Genomic DNA, 17,844 nt, shown 5'->3' with positions numbered 1-17,844 from the left:
ATGATTCCTAGATATTTTGTGCAAGGTTTCTCCTATAAGGTCCCCCTCCTAACTTAAGCCTGGTCCAATTTGGAACCTTGTACCTGTTTGTAAACAAGACCATATCCGTCTTCTCCGCTTGACTTTCAGCCCGACATTAGATGCCCAGGTATGAATATCCCGAAGCGTCCGATCCATCAAAGAACTAATCCTTGGAAGGCTCTTTCCACTTATGACAATTGCAACGTCATCTGCGTAAGCTGTAAGTTTTATGGGTCCCTCCTCGAATCGCCCGAGCAGTTGGTTGATGACCAGCGTCCACAGCAGAGGTGATAGCACCCCTCGCTGCGGCGTGCCCCTGTCCATTGATTCCGTGGCCTCGTACAATCACCATTGTAATGTAATCTTTCTGTAATTTAAAATGCAGCCGATCCACATGCAATCGCCCATTTTCAACATTATTGAAAGCCCCGGCAATGTCCAAGAAGATTCCTAGAGCATACTCCTTATATTCCACGGATTTCTCTATGCTTATTACCACCCTATTCAATGCGGTGTCTACCGACTTGCCTTTGGTGTACGCATGCTGTGTTTTGGAGAGCAGCTTTTCATACACGTTGGACTTTATGTACACATCTATCAGCCTCTCTAAAGTTTTGAACAGAAATGATGTTAAGCTAATGGGTCTATAGTCTTTGGGATACACGTGACCGATCTTCCGCGCAGTTCCCCAAGATCCCATCGAATATTATTTTAAGCCACTCCACGACCGCCATACTTGAAACTTGTAGCATGGCCGGGAATATCCCGTCTGGGCCCGGCGATTTAAACTTAGAAACCGTTTTCACTGCCCATTCTATCTGGGTATCGGACACCAAGCCCGGGCACTACTAGCTCCGTGATCGAAGTGTGAGTGATGTCTGCTGGCTCTTATAAACCGTCTCCAGATGGGAAATGTGTGTCGAGAAGCACCTCAAGGGATTCCTCACTATTACGTGACCATTCCCCGTTCTCTTTCTTTATTAGTTCCTGGACTATGTTTCCCTTTGCTAGGACTTTTTCAAATGTGCTGTTTCGCTGGAGCACTCTATGTCCGTACAGAAACTTTTGCATGAGTTTCTCTTCGCCCTGGTAATTTTACGCTTGTAGATCCTCAGTAAATCCCTTTACTCGTCCCGACGCGCTTCGCTTTCCGCCGTCTTTGTGAGCTTAAACATTTCTTTTACCTGTCTTCTTAGAAGACTCAGCTCATTGCTCCACCATGGCGGCTTTGCTTTTCCTCGCAGTCATAAGCGCCCTTGTTAGGAATTCATTCGACTCCTCCAGTTCGTCCACATTGGCAACCTCTTTGGGTTGTCCCAGTTTTGTTTCTACTTGTTTCTGGAATTTAGTCCAGTTCGTTGGCCTAGAGTTTCTAAAGGTTCCTCCCTTCTCTACTATCTTTAGGGGGATGCTGAAGCTGATATACGCATGGTCGGAGAAGGATGGTCTATCAAGAACATTCCAATCATACCTTGATATATCACGCTCGGATCTCAATGTAATATCCAGAACATTGCTGGATGTTGGGCCAGTGTTTGTAGGGACATTTCCCTTGTTGGCTATCTGCAAATTGGTTTGCAGGATGTAACAAAATAGAGATTCGCCTCTCTCGTTCGTATCTGCTCCTCCCCACGCATTGTGGTGCGCATTTGCATCTGCTCCTATGACCAACCGCCCTTTGCGCCCTTCCTCCTGTACTAGCCTTTTACACTCAATCGGTGGAACCTCCGCAGCATGGGCCATGTAGCAGGTTGCCAGGATAAATGCCTGCTTATTCTTTTGCTCAATGGCCACCGCTACGAGGTCCTCAGTGGTGTAATTAGGCAGCATATATGAATGCAGCTGTTTCCTTACCATTACTACAGCTCGCACCCATCCTTCTGTTTGTGCGTATTAAACGCCAAACCCGCGCGCTAAGTCCAGAAACCTTTCCTCTCGATGAGAGCCACGGCTCCTGGATCCGCGCCACGTCAAACGAACCCTGCTCAAGGGTTAGGAGGAGTTCGCTCGACGCCATTTTACTGTGTTGGAAGTTTATCTGTAGGACTCGCAGCACAATTGGGCTGTTTTCCCCCTCCAGCACCTTCGTCTTGACGTCGTCGTCCTCCCCTTGCCCTTTTCGTTTACAGTATTCGAGGCCCCCTTCAGCCTGTCGTGACTGTTGTGCCAGGTATTCCTCTGTGCGAGTCACAGCACCATTTGGCGGTTGGTCCTCTTCTAACACATTCGTGGTGACGTGGGGGACCTCCAGCTGTCTTTTTTCCCTTAAGCTTTTGAGGTCCTTTTCGACTTCGCCCACCTCTAGCGTGTTAGGATTTTTATCCTCGAGATTCTTCTCTTCCTGATTCGCATGTAAAATTTGCCAATGCCAAAGGATATTTTGCTAAGATGCGTGTACAAAATATCCTCCACCTGCTTGTTTATTTGGAAGATATAGAACTGACCATCCTCGGTAGGCCGAGATACAGTAAGTACATTCCAATCCTGTGTCAGTATGTTCGGATTCTGATTCTGCAGAAGTCGCAGTGTATCCTCCGACTTCATCACGCATGGTATCCATACCTTAACTTTTGGTACTGTGGGAATTTGCGCTTTATCCACCACCTCAAACCGCGCGTTCGTGCTTTGCCTTTGGAGGTTTGGAACCACTCCCTCCAGCCACCGCAAGCTCGCAATGTTGTCGCACGCTATCATCTTCACACCATTATACCATCCCCCCGAATCAAAGGTTGGAAGGGGCTTACTTGGTTTTTCCCGCATCATCTTAAACATTAAGCTAATAATCTCCCTTTGCACAGATCTCCACCTTTAAGTACTCATTTGTCCAAAAGGACTCCTACGATCAACCAGCGCCACAGTCAGTGACTGCTTTGTGAAAAGTTTGGAAATTAAAAGAAGTTGCGACTTCGATGTGCAAACATTAAATCTCTCTTTATTCAATAAATTCTTTGTCTTATATAGTAATTTACTTAACTTATACATTCATAAATATCTTAATATTAATAACTAAAAATATGTACATTGAAAATGGGGTATGAGTACATGTATGTTTGTATACAGTCTTTGTATAAATGTAGTTTAGTATGCTTGACTCTATACATGTGGTTTTGTATATGTTATTTAGCAACGTCGGTAGATCAATGTGAGTACTTTGGTTAAGGCTATGCATACACGTAAGTATGTAAGTTTGTACGCCTCTTGGCATATCGTAGCGAGTACTTTTTAGTTGGTTCCCATAATGGTTTGTATGTACTAAGCAATTTATTGGCTGTGAACGGATAAGGGTTTCATATTCGGCATTCCATTGAAGTTGGTTAACCGTCTTTACCGAATTCATTATGCCTTGGGCTATTTTTGTCCACCAAGACATCTTGAAAGTTTTCTAATGTTAATAAGAAGTTAGATATTTTGTTTTATAAAATTTTTTTTTTTTTTTTGTCGATATTGTTGATTAAAAATATTTTATATATATAAATTTTAATATTCCAGAAAAATATATTTGGAAATATTCTTATCCATTTGTATTAAACTAACTTTTAGTATATATTTTTTTTTTTCAGGTGCTACCTAACATTTGGAATTGTTGGGGAACACTTTCCTCATCATACGCATTATTTATTCCACCTTGGTAGTGGGGTTTATAATGTCCTCAATTGTGGGTTCCCTTTCCATACCTATTGTCTTCCAAAATTTCTTTAAACTCTCTAACTCTTTGGGTAGGTCCCTAGTATGTCGGGTATTTTCGTCCCACCAATAGAGAGGAAAGTCTGAAGAATTTCTTTGCATTTTAATAGTAGTGGACTGAATAATTTAAATTTTTAAATTTTATTAAAATATTTTATGGGATTTCTCCAGAGGCTAGGTGAAATGTTTGAAGTTGATTGATTATTATAAATATTCCAACTTACTTTAATATATTATTTATAAAAATTTAAGATAATTTTTTGAAATTAAGAAATTTTAATTTTTCTGCTACTTCTTTTCCATAAAGAAATTTTACTTTAAATTTTAGTGGAAAAAATTTATTATTTTTTTTTTTGAAAAAATTTGTTCTAAGTTTAATACAATTGTTTTTCTAAAAACCTAATTTTCTTTCATATCCTACTTAAAGAGTGCAAAAAAAATCCTAAGCAAAAACTTTCCTTCTTGCTCATTGTTTAGCGTCCATAAAGGCCGCCCAATTTATTTCTGCTCATCTGGTCCTGCTGGTTTGCTATATTTGATCTCTGGTCGTCAGTTAGATATTATGTTTATTCCACCCTGTTTTATGCGTGGTAATTGGGGTTTGCTGTTTGCCATGAAGTATGCCTTTTTGTTCTGGATTATAATCTTATTTTGCCTTTGTTCGTTTTTTAAAATCCAAATCGGTTGCTTGATGTGGAGCCTTGGTCTTACATATCACTCTGGTGGTGACTCAAATTTTGTGGTAGTATATTCTGCTTCATACTGTTGGGATTTATTTTAATGAAATACTTTTGGATTTCCTGGGCAGCAACTTTTGCCTTAATGTTGAACTGGCAGGATTTTACAGGCGAATCCTGCTTTATTTATTTATTATCGCGACTTTAAACTTGAAAACAAACAGGCTCTTCTGGCCAGCTAGATCTTTTAGCAGTTGTGCTAGTTATTGACCTAGACTGGCAGGATCGCCATGAAAAGTTTGGAAATTAAAAGAAGTTGCGACTTCGATGTGCAAATATTAAATCTCTCTTTATTCAATAAATTCTTTGTCTTATATAGTAATTTACTTAACCTATACATTCATAAATATATTAATACTAATAACTAAAAATATGTACATTGAAAATGGGGTATGAGTACATGTATGTTTGTATACAGTATTTGTATACATGTAGTTTAGTATGCTTGACTCTATACATGTAGTTTTGTATATGTTATTTAGTAACGTCGGCAGATCAATGTGAGTACTTTGGTTAAGGCTATGCATTAACGTAAGTATGTAAGTTTGTGCGCCTGTTGGCATATCGATGCGAGTACTTTTTATTTGGTTCCCACCAGGGATGCACCTTAACGTTAAGCTAATCGTTTATCAAAAAATTTCCACCGTTTCCGTTGAAACACTTCGAAATATTATCGATAAAGAAATTATCAAGATAAATTGTATCTCGTTTTTAACCGAAACGAAAAGCTTTCGTTAACGTTAAAAACGTTAACGAAAACGTGATACTTTATGTTTGAATTGTGCTGGCAATGCTATAGCCATGGTGAAGCCGTAAGGTGGCAACAACGAGTGCACATACACACACAAACTCTATGTAATTTGTTTGTGTAATTCGTTGGTGGTAATGTCAAAAATACTCTGAGAAATGTTCGTACTGTCAAAATTCATGAGACAAGTTGCAATCAGCTTGGATAATGCTTTCACCTTTAATGACTCCGCCATCAATCAGCTTTGCCAGCATAGTTTGAAATTAATAATCAACATAAACGATTTGATTTCGTTTTGATATGGCAGAAAACGAAACGAAATCATTTCGTTAATTTGACGATCTTAACGTTAATAAACGAAACGAAATGACTTCGTTTCGTTTATTAACGTTGATTATCGTAACGAAATGATATCGTTTCGTTGGTTAAGCATGCCTGGTTCCCACAATGGTTTGTATGTACTAAGCAATTTATTGGCTGTGAACGGATAAGGGTTTCATATTCGGCATTCCATTGAAGTTGGTTAACCGTCTGGGTTAGTTCAATAATTTATGTTGGAAAATATTGTAATATGATTATTACTAAAATATATTTGGAGTTCATGATGCGTATTATTGCAAGTGTGTTACAGTGGGTATGAAGCATAATGCTACATTACAGTGGGTATGACGTATAATGCTAATCATCTTCTCGGGAAAAGCCGGAGTCTTACTGTTATCTCCCTGTGGCACCTCCGAGAAAGCCGGAGTCTTAGCGTTAACTCCCTTTAGCACCTCCCTTTGGCTTATCAACTACTTCCGTAGTTGGAACTTCCCTCTGACTCGCAGCTTTCGAAGTAGTTGCTGCCTCGCTATTGGTGCCCAACTGTCTTACAGCTTTGGGCCTACTTGTCTCCATTCGACGCTTCTTCCTCCTACATACGTGTAAATATACGTGTATTTGTAAATTACTGGTATATACATGTGTGTATATATTAGAAAATAATAATATGTACTTTGAAGTTTGTATGAATATTTTTTTGGAAAGTTCCTATAGGGACGAAAATGCATATCTCAAACTTAGTTTTGTACGCTAGAATAAGAACAAATGTACATGCGTAATATACCCTGCCAACCATAGCTACCCACTTTTTTCATTTTCGCCACGAATACCAACACCAACGCACATTATGAAAACTTTTTTTGTTATTTCCAAAGCAACCCAGTTAGAACGCTACTTGTTATATAATGCATTAAATTATCCGTAGTGCTACAAAAACTATGCGTGAGAAATTCAAAAAGTTTACATCAGTTTGTTAAGACAGAGTGACAAATCCTCACATATATTTTTCTATACATATGAGCAGCCTTCTCTTTTACGTTCACTATATTCTGGTATTAAGCTTTCATATATTTTTCTCTTTTCAATATGCTATTCATATGCCATATATAACATGATTTATACAGCAACGAATATCATAAAGCTATACGTTAGCGTTATGGCATAAATAACATATTATCTAGCTGTTGTATTTATCTGATATTCCTAATGCATATATAATGAAGTAAATAACAAATTATCTAGCTGTTATACTTATCCCATAGTCCTAACGCATTTATAACGAAAAAAATAACACTTAATTTTTTTTTATAAAATTTTTATTAAAATGAATATTTAAAAATTTGGAATACATTATTGGAATACAATTGTGACACAACTATACGTTCCATATATTTTTGTACAAGCGAACGATTCGATGATATAGCATCAATTTCATCATTAAGTAAAACGCTAGGCGCATAAATTGGCGCTTGCTCGAATACATCGCGTATACGTTCTTCAGATTCATCCGACGCCAGCTATTAATTCTGTAGCAGCAACATCTATTAATGGCAAATTTAATTGCTATAAAGAAAAATTTATAGTATATATAAAATAAAGGTTTACGTTTATAAATTGCATGTATATATACCCCAGCAATTGCATGCGCAAGTAATGTTTTTCCAGATCCAGGCGGTCCGTGCAATAATAAACCACGAGGTGGCATTAAACCCAAAGCAACCCATGCACTAAACTGTTGAATAAATAACTCCAATATTGGATAATGGAAAAATGGCCTTTATTATAGTACTTCACAATACACTCAACTGTGCAACGAATAGCTTGCTTAATAACCACACTGATTGATAGCTCAATGAAACTCTACTATTCAAAATAATACTGCTATTGCTCGCTAGATATCGTCTTAATCGCAACTGCTTGACAACTCAAATCAAACTGAATTACTTCTTACTCGCTTGCCCAGCTTTTATAGTTTACGCTGCATACTTCTAGGCTCTTCGATTTCCAGAATTTACTAGTTGTTTCGGCTACAAAATCGCCAGCCACAACTACGTGCACAAATTATTGCTCTCTCTTGTGACAACTCAGATAAGATATATGCATGTGTTTGTGCATTGCTGCTCGTATACGTACATATGTATAGACGCAATTATTTATTCGTTTATGTAGATACATAAAGATTGAATTATTGATGTGAATGTTTGTAGTTTACAGTCTCTCGCTCGCACATAGGCATATAAGTAAATGCATCTGTGTGTGACATCTCTCTGGGCTGCCTTATATATGTGTATACTTGATTTAATTATTAACGTAAATACTGCTTGGCATGACCTTAGCATCGCCTTAGTGATGGGATAATTTAGTGATGCTAATATCCGTGACACTGCCCTCCACCTAAGTCTGATCGTCCCGATCAGACAAATCTCTCGATCTAAACGTTGCTAGCCTTTCCAAATGGACCACCTTCATTTTGGTTCGTGGTTTACCGATGGTTTGTATGCGGTACACTACATCGTTGATCCGTTTTACAACTTTGTATGGGCCTTCCCAATTACACTGCAATTTCGGGGACAAACTTTTTTACGTTGTGGGTTGTATAACAGCACCAAATCTCCTTCCTGAAAACCTTCTGAATTAATTGCTTTATCATATCTGGCTTTCATCTTGTCACTCATAATCTTTGTTCGTTGCCTTATCAGATCATGTATTTCTCTTAGCTCTTCTTCCAAATCACTAGTGGATTTCCTGACATTTCTCTCCGCATTGGCATCTATCCCAAACTTCAAATCAGCTGGCAGTCTAAGGTCATTGCCAAAAATTTAATTTGCAGGGGTTTGGCCCGTTGTCTCATGCACTGCTGATCGGTAAGCCATCAAGAATAATGGTATGCGGGTATCCCATTCTTTATGGTACTTGTCCACTACTTTCCTTAAGTGCTCCTCCAATGTTCTATTGAATCGTTCTACCATACCATCGGATTGAGGATGCAATGCAGTTGTCCGTGTTTTTCGAATGCCCAATGACTTACACATTTCCTGGAATACAGCTGATTCGAAATTCCTGCCTTGGTCAGAATGTAACTCCATTGGTACACCATACCTTGCAACTTCATGACTTCGTGTTCTGGGCCCTTTCGCTCTGCTGCAAACCTCGCAGTTCGCAATCCACTCAGTGACCGACTGACGGCAACCAACCCAATAGAATCTCTGTTTAATCTTCTCGAGCGTCTTCGTGATTCCAAAATGACCTCCGCTTGGACCATTATGCAGCTCTTTCTGGGAACAACTATCAGTTTATTCTTGTATTTACCATCCTCACTCTCCCATACTCGATGAAGGCAACCGGATATCAATTCTAAACTGTTCCACTGTGCCCAATATGACTTCGCAATGGGACTCTCTGCTCACATCTCTTCTCTGTTTGGTCTTTCATTTCGTTCGAGCCCTTGCATAACACGTGACAGATCTGCATCTTCTAGCTGGCACTTTCTTAGCTGTTCCTTGTCCCATTCATCTGTACATGTTATAGTTATTAGCCGGACATCTATAATGTCTTCTTTAGCCTCGGCTTTTGAACAGTGCTTGCATTCCAAACTACATGGCCTTCGTGACATTGCATCGGCATTTCCATGGGTACTACCTTTTCGATGCTCAATGGAAAAGTCATAGCTTTGTGGTCGCTCGATCCACCGTGCCAATTGTCCTTCCGGATTACGGAACTGCAGTAGCCATTTTAAAGCTGCGTGATCTGTCCTGACACGGAATCGCTGGCCGTAGAGGTATTTGTGAAAATGTTTAACGCACTCTACCAATGCCAACAGCTCTCTCCGCGTAACGCAGTAGTTCCTCTCTGGTTTTCCAATCGAACGGCTGTAATATGCAACTACCTTCTCCTGTCCATCGACCAGTTGTGATAAAACGCCTCCTATAGCATACCCACTCGCATCTGTATCTAGAATAAATGTTGCTCCTGGAATCGGATATGCTAACATTGGGGCAGTGCACAAACGCTCCTTTAATGTTTGGAAAGCCACTTCTTGCTCCTTCTTCCATTCAAAAGCTTTATTTTTTCTTGTAAGCTCATGGAGGCTATGGGCTACGCTGGAAAAATTTTGTACAAATCGGCGGTAATATGTGCACAGCCCAAGGAAACTTCTTAATTCATGTAGGTTCTGTGGTCTTGGCCAATCCTTTACAGCCTCTATCTTTTCGTTCGCAGTGCAGATGCCCTCTGTCGTTACCTTGTGACCCAAATAATTTACTTCCTTTTTAAACAGCGCACACTTTTTGGGACTTAACTTCAGACAAGCGCCAGCTATTCTTTGGAAAACTTCCTCCAAGTTCTTAAGATGTTCATCGAAATTCTTGCCCAATACGATGATGTCGTCCAGGTACACCAAGCATGTTTTCCACTGTAGTCCTTTCAATACCTGATCCATGAGTCTCTCGAAAGTAGCTGGGGCATTACATAGTCCAAAGGGCATTACTGTAAATTGCCAAAGACCATCTCCGACGCTGAAGGCTGTTTTCTCTTTGTATTCCTCCTTTACCTCCACTTGCCAGTAGCCGCTTTTCAAGTCCAGTGTGGAAAACCATTTCGTACCAGAGAGCGAGTCCAGAGTGTCGTCAATTCTTGGCAATGGGTAGCTATCCTTTTTCGTAACGTCATTCAACTTCCGGTAGTCCACGCAAAACCTCATTTTTCCATCCTTCTTCTTTACAAGTACTACCGGTGAGCTCCAGGGACTAGCTGATGGTTCGATGACGCCGCTGTCGCTCATTTCTTGTATAATTTGACTCACAACTTCCCGCTTCGCCAGTGGAACACTACGTGGAGCTTGACGGATCGGCCTCGCATCTCCAGTGTCAATTTGATGTTTCACAACGTTGGTGCGGCCTGGTTTAGAACCATCCTGGTCAAATATGTTCGCGTATTTTATGAGCAGTTGTTTTGCCTTACTCTGATAGGCTTCCTCTAGCCCATGCGTCCATGCCGTGATATCATTTGAAAGATCAGTATTACTAGATGAAACGTGTTCCTGGAGCTGTTCACAGTTAATAACTACTTCGGCCTCTTGGCATCTTCCCAAAATAGCTCCTTTGGTCAAATTGAATGGTGACTTGAACTCGTTGAGTACTCTTACCGGAATGCGTCCATCTTGTTTTGTCATAGCCAGGGTTTTTCCTACAAGTATGTTCAGTGCTGATTTATTTGCTGCTTCGACAACCCACAATTTGTTTGTCCCACAATCTCCATCAACCTTTGCCCAGATGACTGCTTCTGATTTTGGTGGTATTTGCTGACTCTCTTCCACCAGTACTCGTTTACTGCTGTAGCCTCTCTCGTAGCCGAAATTAAGTGGCACATCCATGTTCTTATATCGCATCGTCTTGCTTTGCATATCGATTTTGATGCCTTGGTTGATTAAGAAGTCCACTCCAATTATGATTTCATCAACAATACCTGCCACTATAAAATTGTGTAGTACCGTGACGTTTCCAATTGCTACTTCACATTCTACTTCTCCAATTACCTGGGTGTCTTCTCCAGTGGCTGTACGCAATATTGCTCCATGCAATGGTCTGATCTGCTTGTTGACTAAATCCGCTCGAATGATGGAATGAGATGCACCCGTATCTACAGTCAGTAAACGTTCTTTTCCATCCACATGTCCTCCGACAGTAAGATTGCTCGACCTTCTTCCAATTTGTGAGATAGAGATTATGGGGCATTCAATTGAGGGAGTCAGCTGTCGCCCCTTGCTGCTGACTCGCTTTAGTTTAACGATTGAGTGGATTTGGAGATTTGCTCGTCTCCTTCAGCTCTGCGTTTACGGCCACCCACATTGTTGGAACTATTGGAATTGCTACTGCAATGACGTGCAATGTGACCTGGGTTACCGCACTTGAAACATTTCATAACTCCGGCATTTTTCTGTTGTGATCCCTCCAGAGCTTCCAAAATTGTATCTACCCACTCTGGCCTTTCTACTTCCACACGATGAGCTTTGTATGCTGGTTTACTCAATAATGACGCCGTTTCCTGAGTCAATGCATGGGATACCATTTCAGAAAATGTTTGCTTTGGGTTCGCGTATGTGGCTCGCTTCGTTTCGACGTCCCGTATGCCATTTATAAAGCTTTGAATCTTCACTCTTTCCGTGTATTCCACGGGTGCGTCCGCATTTGCAAGATGAGCCAATCTTTCAATATCTGAAGCAAACTCCTGCAATGTCTCATTTGCTTTTTGGTAGCGGTTTTGCAACTCAATTTGGAATATCTGTTTCCTATGCTCGCTTCCATAACGTCGTTCTACAGCAGCCATCAATGTTTCATAACTGTTCCGTTCGTACTCTGGAATAGTCTGTAAGATTTCGGCAGCTGGTCCTTTCAATGCTACGAAGAGTGCGGCAACTTTATCTTCCACATTCCAGTTGTTCACTGCTGCGGTCTTCTCAAACTGTAGCTTAATGACCTGGAAAGGAACAGAACCGTCAAAGGATGGTGTTTTTACCTTTGGATTACTCGCTGAAACTGCTGGACGATTTAATTGTAACTGCTCCATACGACCCTTCAAATCATCGACTTCTGCCTGAAATTGAGCGATTTTTGCATCCTGCGCTTCCAGCTTTGATGTTACCCTTGCTTCCTGTGCTTCTAACTGTGAAGACATTTGTGCCACCTGCAATGATAAGTGCTCCTCTTGTTCTTCCATCTTTGATGTTATGCGTGTCTCCTGCGATTCCAGTTGGGATGCCATATATGTCTTCTGTTCTTCCAATTGCGTTTCCATCTTGGATGTAATCTGTGTCGACATTTCTGACATTCGCGTTTCTTGTGCTTCAATCTTCGATGTTATTCGTGTCTCTTGGGATTCCATCTGTGATGACATATACGTTTTCTGTTCCTCCAATTGTGATGACATGTTGGTAGATATTTGTGATGACATTTCGGACATTTGTGCCGATATTGCAACCAATATCATGTTCAGGTCTGTGTTCGCCATTGTCTGCGGTGTTTAATTTTTCTCTTCAATTTTTGTTGTTGTCTCGTCCTCATCAGGATAAAAAACATACTCGTCCACATCAATTCCTTCTGCTTCCATTGCCTCTCGTAGCCGTGCCTGAAGTTCGAGTTTAACGCCGCTTGTATTCAATCCACGGGCTTCCAACTCCTTCTTTAGTTGCTGGATCTTCAATTCACTGAACTTTGCCATGTCCTTGTTGTCCTCTGGAATTTATTCAACAATTACTCTTCTGACACCAATTGTAACGAATTTTACTTGCAAATCCTCTTATTTGCAATCCTCTGCTAAGTTCGAATCACTAAACTGTTGAATAAATAACTCCAATATTGGATAATGGAAAAATGGCCTTTATTATAGTACTTCACAATACACTCAACTGTGCAACGAATAGCTTGCTTAATAACCACACTGATTGATAGCTCAATGAAACTCTACTATTCAAAATAATACTGCTATTGCTCGCTAGATATCGTCTTAATCGCAACTGCTTGACAACTCAAATCAAACTGAATTACTTCTTACTCGCTTGCCCAGCTTTTATAGTTTACGCTGCATACTTCTAGGCTCTTCGATTTCCAGAACTTACTAGTTGTTTCGGCTACAAAATCGCCAGCCACAACTACGTGCACAAATTATTGCTCTCTCTTGTGACAACTCAGATAAGATATATGCATGTGTTTGTGCATTGCTGCTCGTATACGTACATATGTGTAGACGCAATTATTTATTCGTTTATGTAGATACATAAAGATTGAATTATTGATGTGAATGTTTGTAGTTTACAGTCTCTCGCGCGCACATAGGCATATAAGTAAATGCATCTGTGTGTGACATCTCTCTGGGCTGCCTTATATATGTGTATACTTGATTTAATTATTAACGTAAATACTGCTTGGCATGGCCTTAGCATCGCCTTAGTGATGGGATAATTTAGTGATGCTAATATCCGTGACAGTATTAATAATTCGCAAAGTTCTTTTTGAAGTACCTCCGTTCAACAGCAACTTACGCTTTTTATTCGGTTATTGTTGGTTTTCTTGATCAGAAGATTCTGGGAATTCGTGGCGTTTGTGGGCTCCAGTTGCTGCTACAGACCCAGCACTGCCAATTGCATCTGCACTTTACTAGACGATCCCTTGGTAGAGTCAGCATTAATTTTATTTAGTATAACTCCAGAAAGGGATTTTCTAGTATTAGAAGCGGTGGCATCTATTCTTTTTTAATTCAATTGAAGTTTCAGCATTAAATTAATTAAATTTACATACTATTAATATTTTTTGACGCGTGCAATCTGTCAAGAAAGCAAAACAAATGAGTGGGAATGCACACAATAGACAATAATGCAAAAATAATATATCCCCTTCCCTCTCTGACATTCAGCCAGAACCATGTCGGAACCATACAAGGTGGTAGCATGGTGACATAGCTACAAACATACATAAAAGTTTCACGTACTTTGTTTTTGTAAATCGATGGACCAATGTCAAAATCGTAATGCGCCGGAAGTGATGTAGCAAATCACATTAAAAAAAGACAAATCAGTGGTCACCGTGGTACCACCTGGTATAGTTCCACCATAGCCAGAACAAACTTGTTTTTGTTGTAGAGGAGATGACAGCTGAAGATTTTGCATTTGTATAAGTGAATGCGTTAGGCAGTTTTTGCTGGGAAAACTATGTTACTCTTCTTTCTACAATAGATGTGTTAGTGAGAGCGCGATAATCGCGCACATCACTTGATGCATCGGTTTGCGTAGTTCATTGGCTTATGGCAGTGACTAAATGACATTTTTCATATAGATGCGTTTAACACAAGCTTATGCATTCCAATAACATCGCCACAATCAACCAAGATGTTGCGTTTGTAAATATGAAAGAACTTCAGACTTGGCAATTGAAGTTTATTACGCCTTGCCCATTCATATACAAAATTTTGCAAAGCACTGTTAAAAACATTCTCCCTATACAACAAAAATACTTGCTAACATATTTTGTGTCGTATTCATTTGTTATATTGCAGTTTCTATTTGCGAAAAATGTTAGAAAATTTACCAACCAGTGGGAAAAATAATTTCACTTGCAAAGTGTGTCAACACCCTTAACCAAAACAATTGTCACATTCTTCTTCTTGTGATTTGCTTGTAACAAAATTTGGGAGATGGCTACTTTTCAATATCAGATGGCGCCAGTGTCGCTCATTCTACCGTTCTCCATAAAAATGCGTGCAATCTACTCATAATGCATAACCTTGTGTTAAACTCATCTATATGAAAAAGTGCTTATGTGTCGGGGCTTTTATTAGCAAGCAATAAGACAAGATTGTTTGTTATTATATTTTTAATGCGCACAATGGCAAGAAAAAAGGTTTATAGAATTAAATACATTGTATTTTCGCAAAGGGTTGGTCAACATTAAATATTTTTCGCTTGTGATCATTGAAAAACTAACAAACGATCTTTACTTGTTGCTTGCTAATAACATTCATCAACATAGCGAGCGACGAACATGACCTATGTTACTGCGCCAAATGCTCAGCGACAACTAAGCTAAAAGGAATAAGAATACGTGTGAATTGAGTCTGCACCATGGCGGAACGATACAAGGTGGCAGCATGGCGACATACCTACAAACATGAATAAAAGTTTGATGTACTTTGTTTTTGTAAATTCGATGGACAAATGTCAAAATCCTACTGCGTCGGAATAAAAAAGTTCATAATCAGCTGTCCCATGCTGTCACATTGTATCGCTGCGCCATGTTCTGCACAATTGTGCCATTATATGCCGATGTCTGTTCTACAATGAGTGCAAATGAAACAACATGATTTTAAAATTATTCAAAATATGACAGCTGTTAAAATAAATTCGTAATCTACGTACTAAACGTTAAGTCGTCAGGAGTAGACGTGCTTAAACTTCGCTCTGTGTATTTCACTAATTTAATGCAATGAAAAACTGTGTTAAATGCACAGGTTCGTCTGGTGATGTTGATCACCTAATTTGTGGCATTTGTAATGCTAAAATGCATATTAAATGTGCGAATATTAGTGAAAACATAATAAACAATTAACCAAAAAAACACAATAATCTGTTTTACAGATGTGACAATTGTGTTGTTAGTCTGCCGTCAATTATGCAGTCGAAAATTGCGGAGACTCAAAAAAGCCTTAGTGCTCTCAGTAGCTTTATAAAAACTTTGAATTGTGAGATTCAGCAAAGTAAATCTAATGATACCAAATATTGATCGAAGAGTAAAGATGTTGCAGGGACGAAAAATAGTGTGAAGCAAGCTTCACAAAACCTCTAGTAGGTCACATTCACCACTTAACACAGCAGAATTTGTTAACTACCACTGTCTGTATTTGTTATTTAACAAGTAAGGAAGGCTAAGTTCGGGTGTAACCGAACATTACATACTCAGTTGAGAGCTATGGAGACAAAATAAGGGAAAATCACCTGGTAAAATGAACATAGGGTAACCCTGGAATGTGTTTGTATGACATGTGTATCACATGGAAGGTATTAAAGAGTATTTTAAGAGGGAGTGGGCCATAGTTCTATAGATGGACGCCATTTAGGGATATCGCCATAACGGTGGACCAGGGCTGACTCTAGAATTTGTTTGTACGACATGGGTATCAAATGAAAGTGTTAATGAGTATTTTAAAAGGGAGTGGGCCTAAGTTCTACAGGAGGACGCCTTTTCGAGATATCGCCATAAAGGTGGACCGGGGGTGACTCTAGAATTTGTTTGTACGATATGGGTATCAAATGAAAGGTGTTATTGAGTATTTTAAAAGGGAGTGGGCCTAAGTTCTATAGGGGGACGCCTTTTCGAGATATCGCCATAAAGGTGGACCAGGGGTGACTCTAGAATTTGTTTGTACGATATGGGTATCAAATGAAAGGTGTTAATGAGTATTTTAAAAGGGAGTGGGCCTTAGTTCTATGGGTGGACGCCTTTTCGAGATATCGCCATAAACGTGGACCAGGGGTGACTCTAGAATGCGTTTGTACAATATGGGTATCAAACGAAAAAAGGGTGTGGGCCTTAGTTCTATGGGTGGACGCCTTTTCGGTATATAGACATAAAGGTAGACCAGGGGTGACTCTAGAATTTGTTTTTACAATATGGGTATCAAATGAAAGGTGTTAATGAGTATTTTAAAAGTGAGTGGGTCTTAGTTCTATAGGTGGACGCCTTTTCGAGATATCGCCATAAAGGTGGGCCTGGGGTGGCTCTAGAATTTGTTTGTACGATATGGGTATCAAATGAAAGGTGTTAATGAGTATTTTAAAAAGGCGTGGGCTTTAGTTCTATAGGTGGACGCCTTTTCGAGATATCGCCATAAAGCTGGACCAGGGGTGACTCTAGAATTTGTTTGTACGATATGGGTATCAAATGAGAAGTGTTAATGAGTATTTTAAAAGGAAGTGGGCCTTAGTTCTATAGGTGGACGCCTTTTCGGAATATCGTTATAAAGGTGGACCAGGGTTGAATCTAGAATGCTTTTGTACAATATGGGTATCAAACGAAAGGTGTTAATAAGTATTTTAAAAGGGAATGGGCCTTAGTACTATGGGTGGACGCCTTTTCGGGATATCGCCATAAACGTGGACCAGGGGTGACTCTAGAATGCGTTTGTACAATATGAGTATCAAATGAAAGGTGTTAATGAGTATTTTAAAAGGGCGTGGGCCTTAGTTCTATAGGTGGACGCCTTTTCGAGATATTGCCATAAAGGCGGACCAGGGGTGACTCTAGCATGCTTTTGTACAATATGGGTATCAAACGAAAGGTGTTAATAAGTATTTTAAAAGGGAATGGGCCTTAGTTCTATTCGTGTACGTCTTTTCGGGATATCAACATACGCGTGGACCAGGGGTGACTCTAGAATGCGTTTGTACATTATGGATATCAAATGAAAAGTGTTAATGAGTATTTTAAAAGGGAGTGGGCCTTAGTTCTATAGGTGGACGCCTTTTCGAGATATCGCCATAACGGTGGACCAGGGGTGACTCTAGAATTTTTTTGTACGATGTGGGTATCAAATAAAAGGTGTTAATGAGTATTTTAAAAGGGAGTGGGCCTTAAATCTATAAGTGGACGTCTTTTCGAGATATCGCCATAAACGTGGACCAGGGGTGACTCTAGAATGTGTTTGTACGATATGGGTATCAAATTAAAGGTATTAATGAGGGTTTTAAAAGGTAGTGGTGGTAGTTGTATATGTGAAGGCGTTTTCGAGATATCGACCAAAATGTGCACAAGGGTGACCCAGAACATCATCTTTCGGGTACCGCTAATT

The 17,844-nt window shown here is 39.8% G+C and overlaps 1 protein-coding gene across 3 annotated transcripts in view; it reads left to right on the top strand.

Moving 5' to 3' along the window:
* LOC137244369 (putative sodium-coupled neutral amino acid transporter 11) overlaps nt 1-17,844 on the top strand; it is a 506,082-nt gene that overhangs the window by 135,320 nt on the left and 352,918 nt on the right. The gene's annotated exons all lie outside the window — the stretch shown is intronic.

The sequence above is a fragment of the Eurosta solidaginis genome, chromosome 3 (assembly GCF_040869045.1).
Source record: "Eurosta solidaginis isolate ZX-2024a chromosome 3, ASM4086904v1, whole genome shotgun sequence".
Lineage (NCBI taxonomy): Eukaryota > Metazoa > Arthropoda > Insecta > Diptera > Tephritidae > Eurosta > Eurosta solidaginis.
This window is presented reverse-complemented; position numbering and strand designations above follow the sequence as displayed.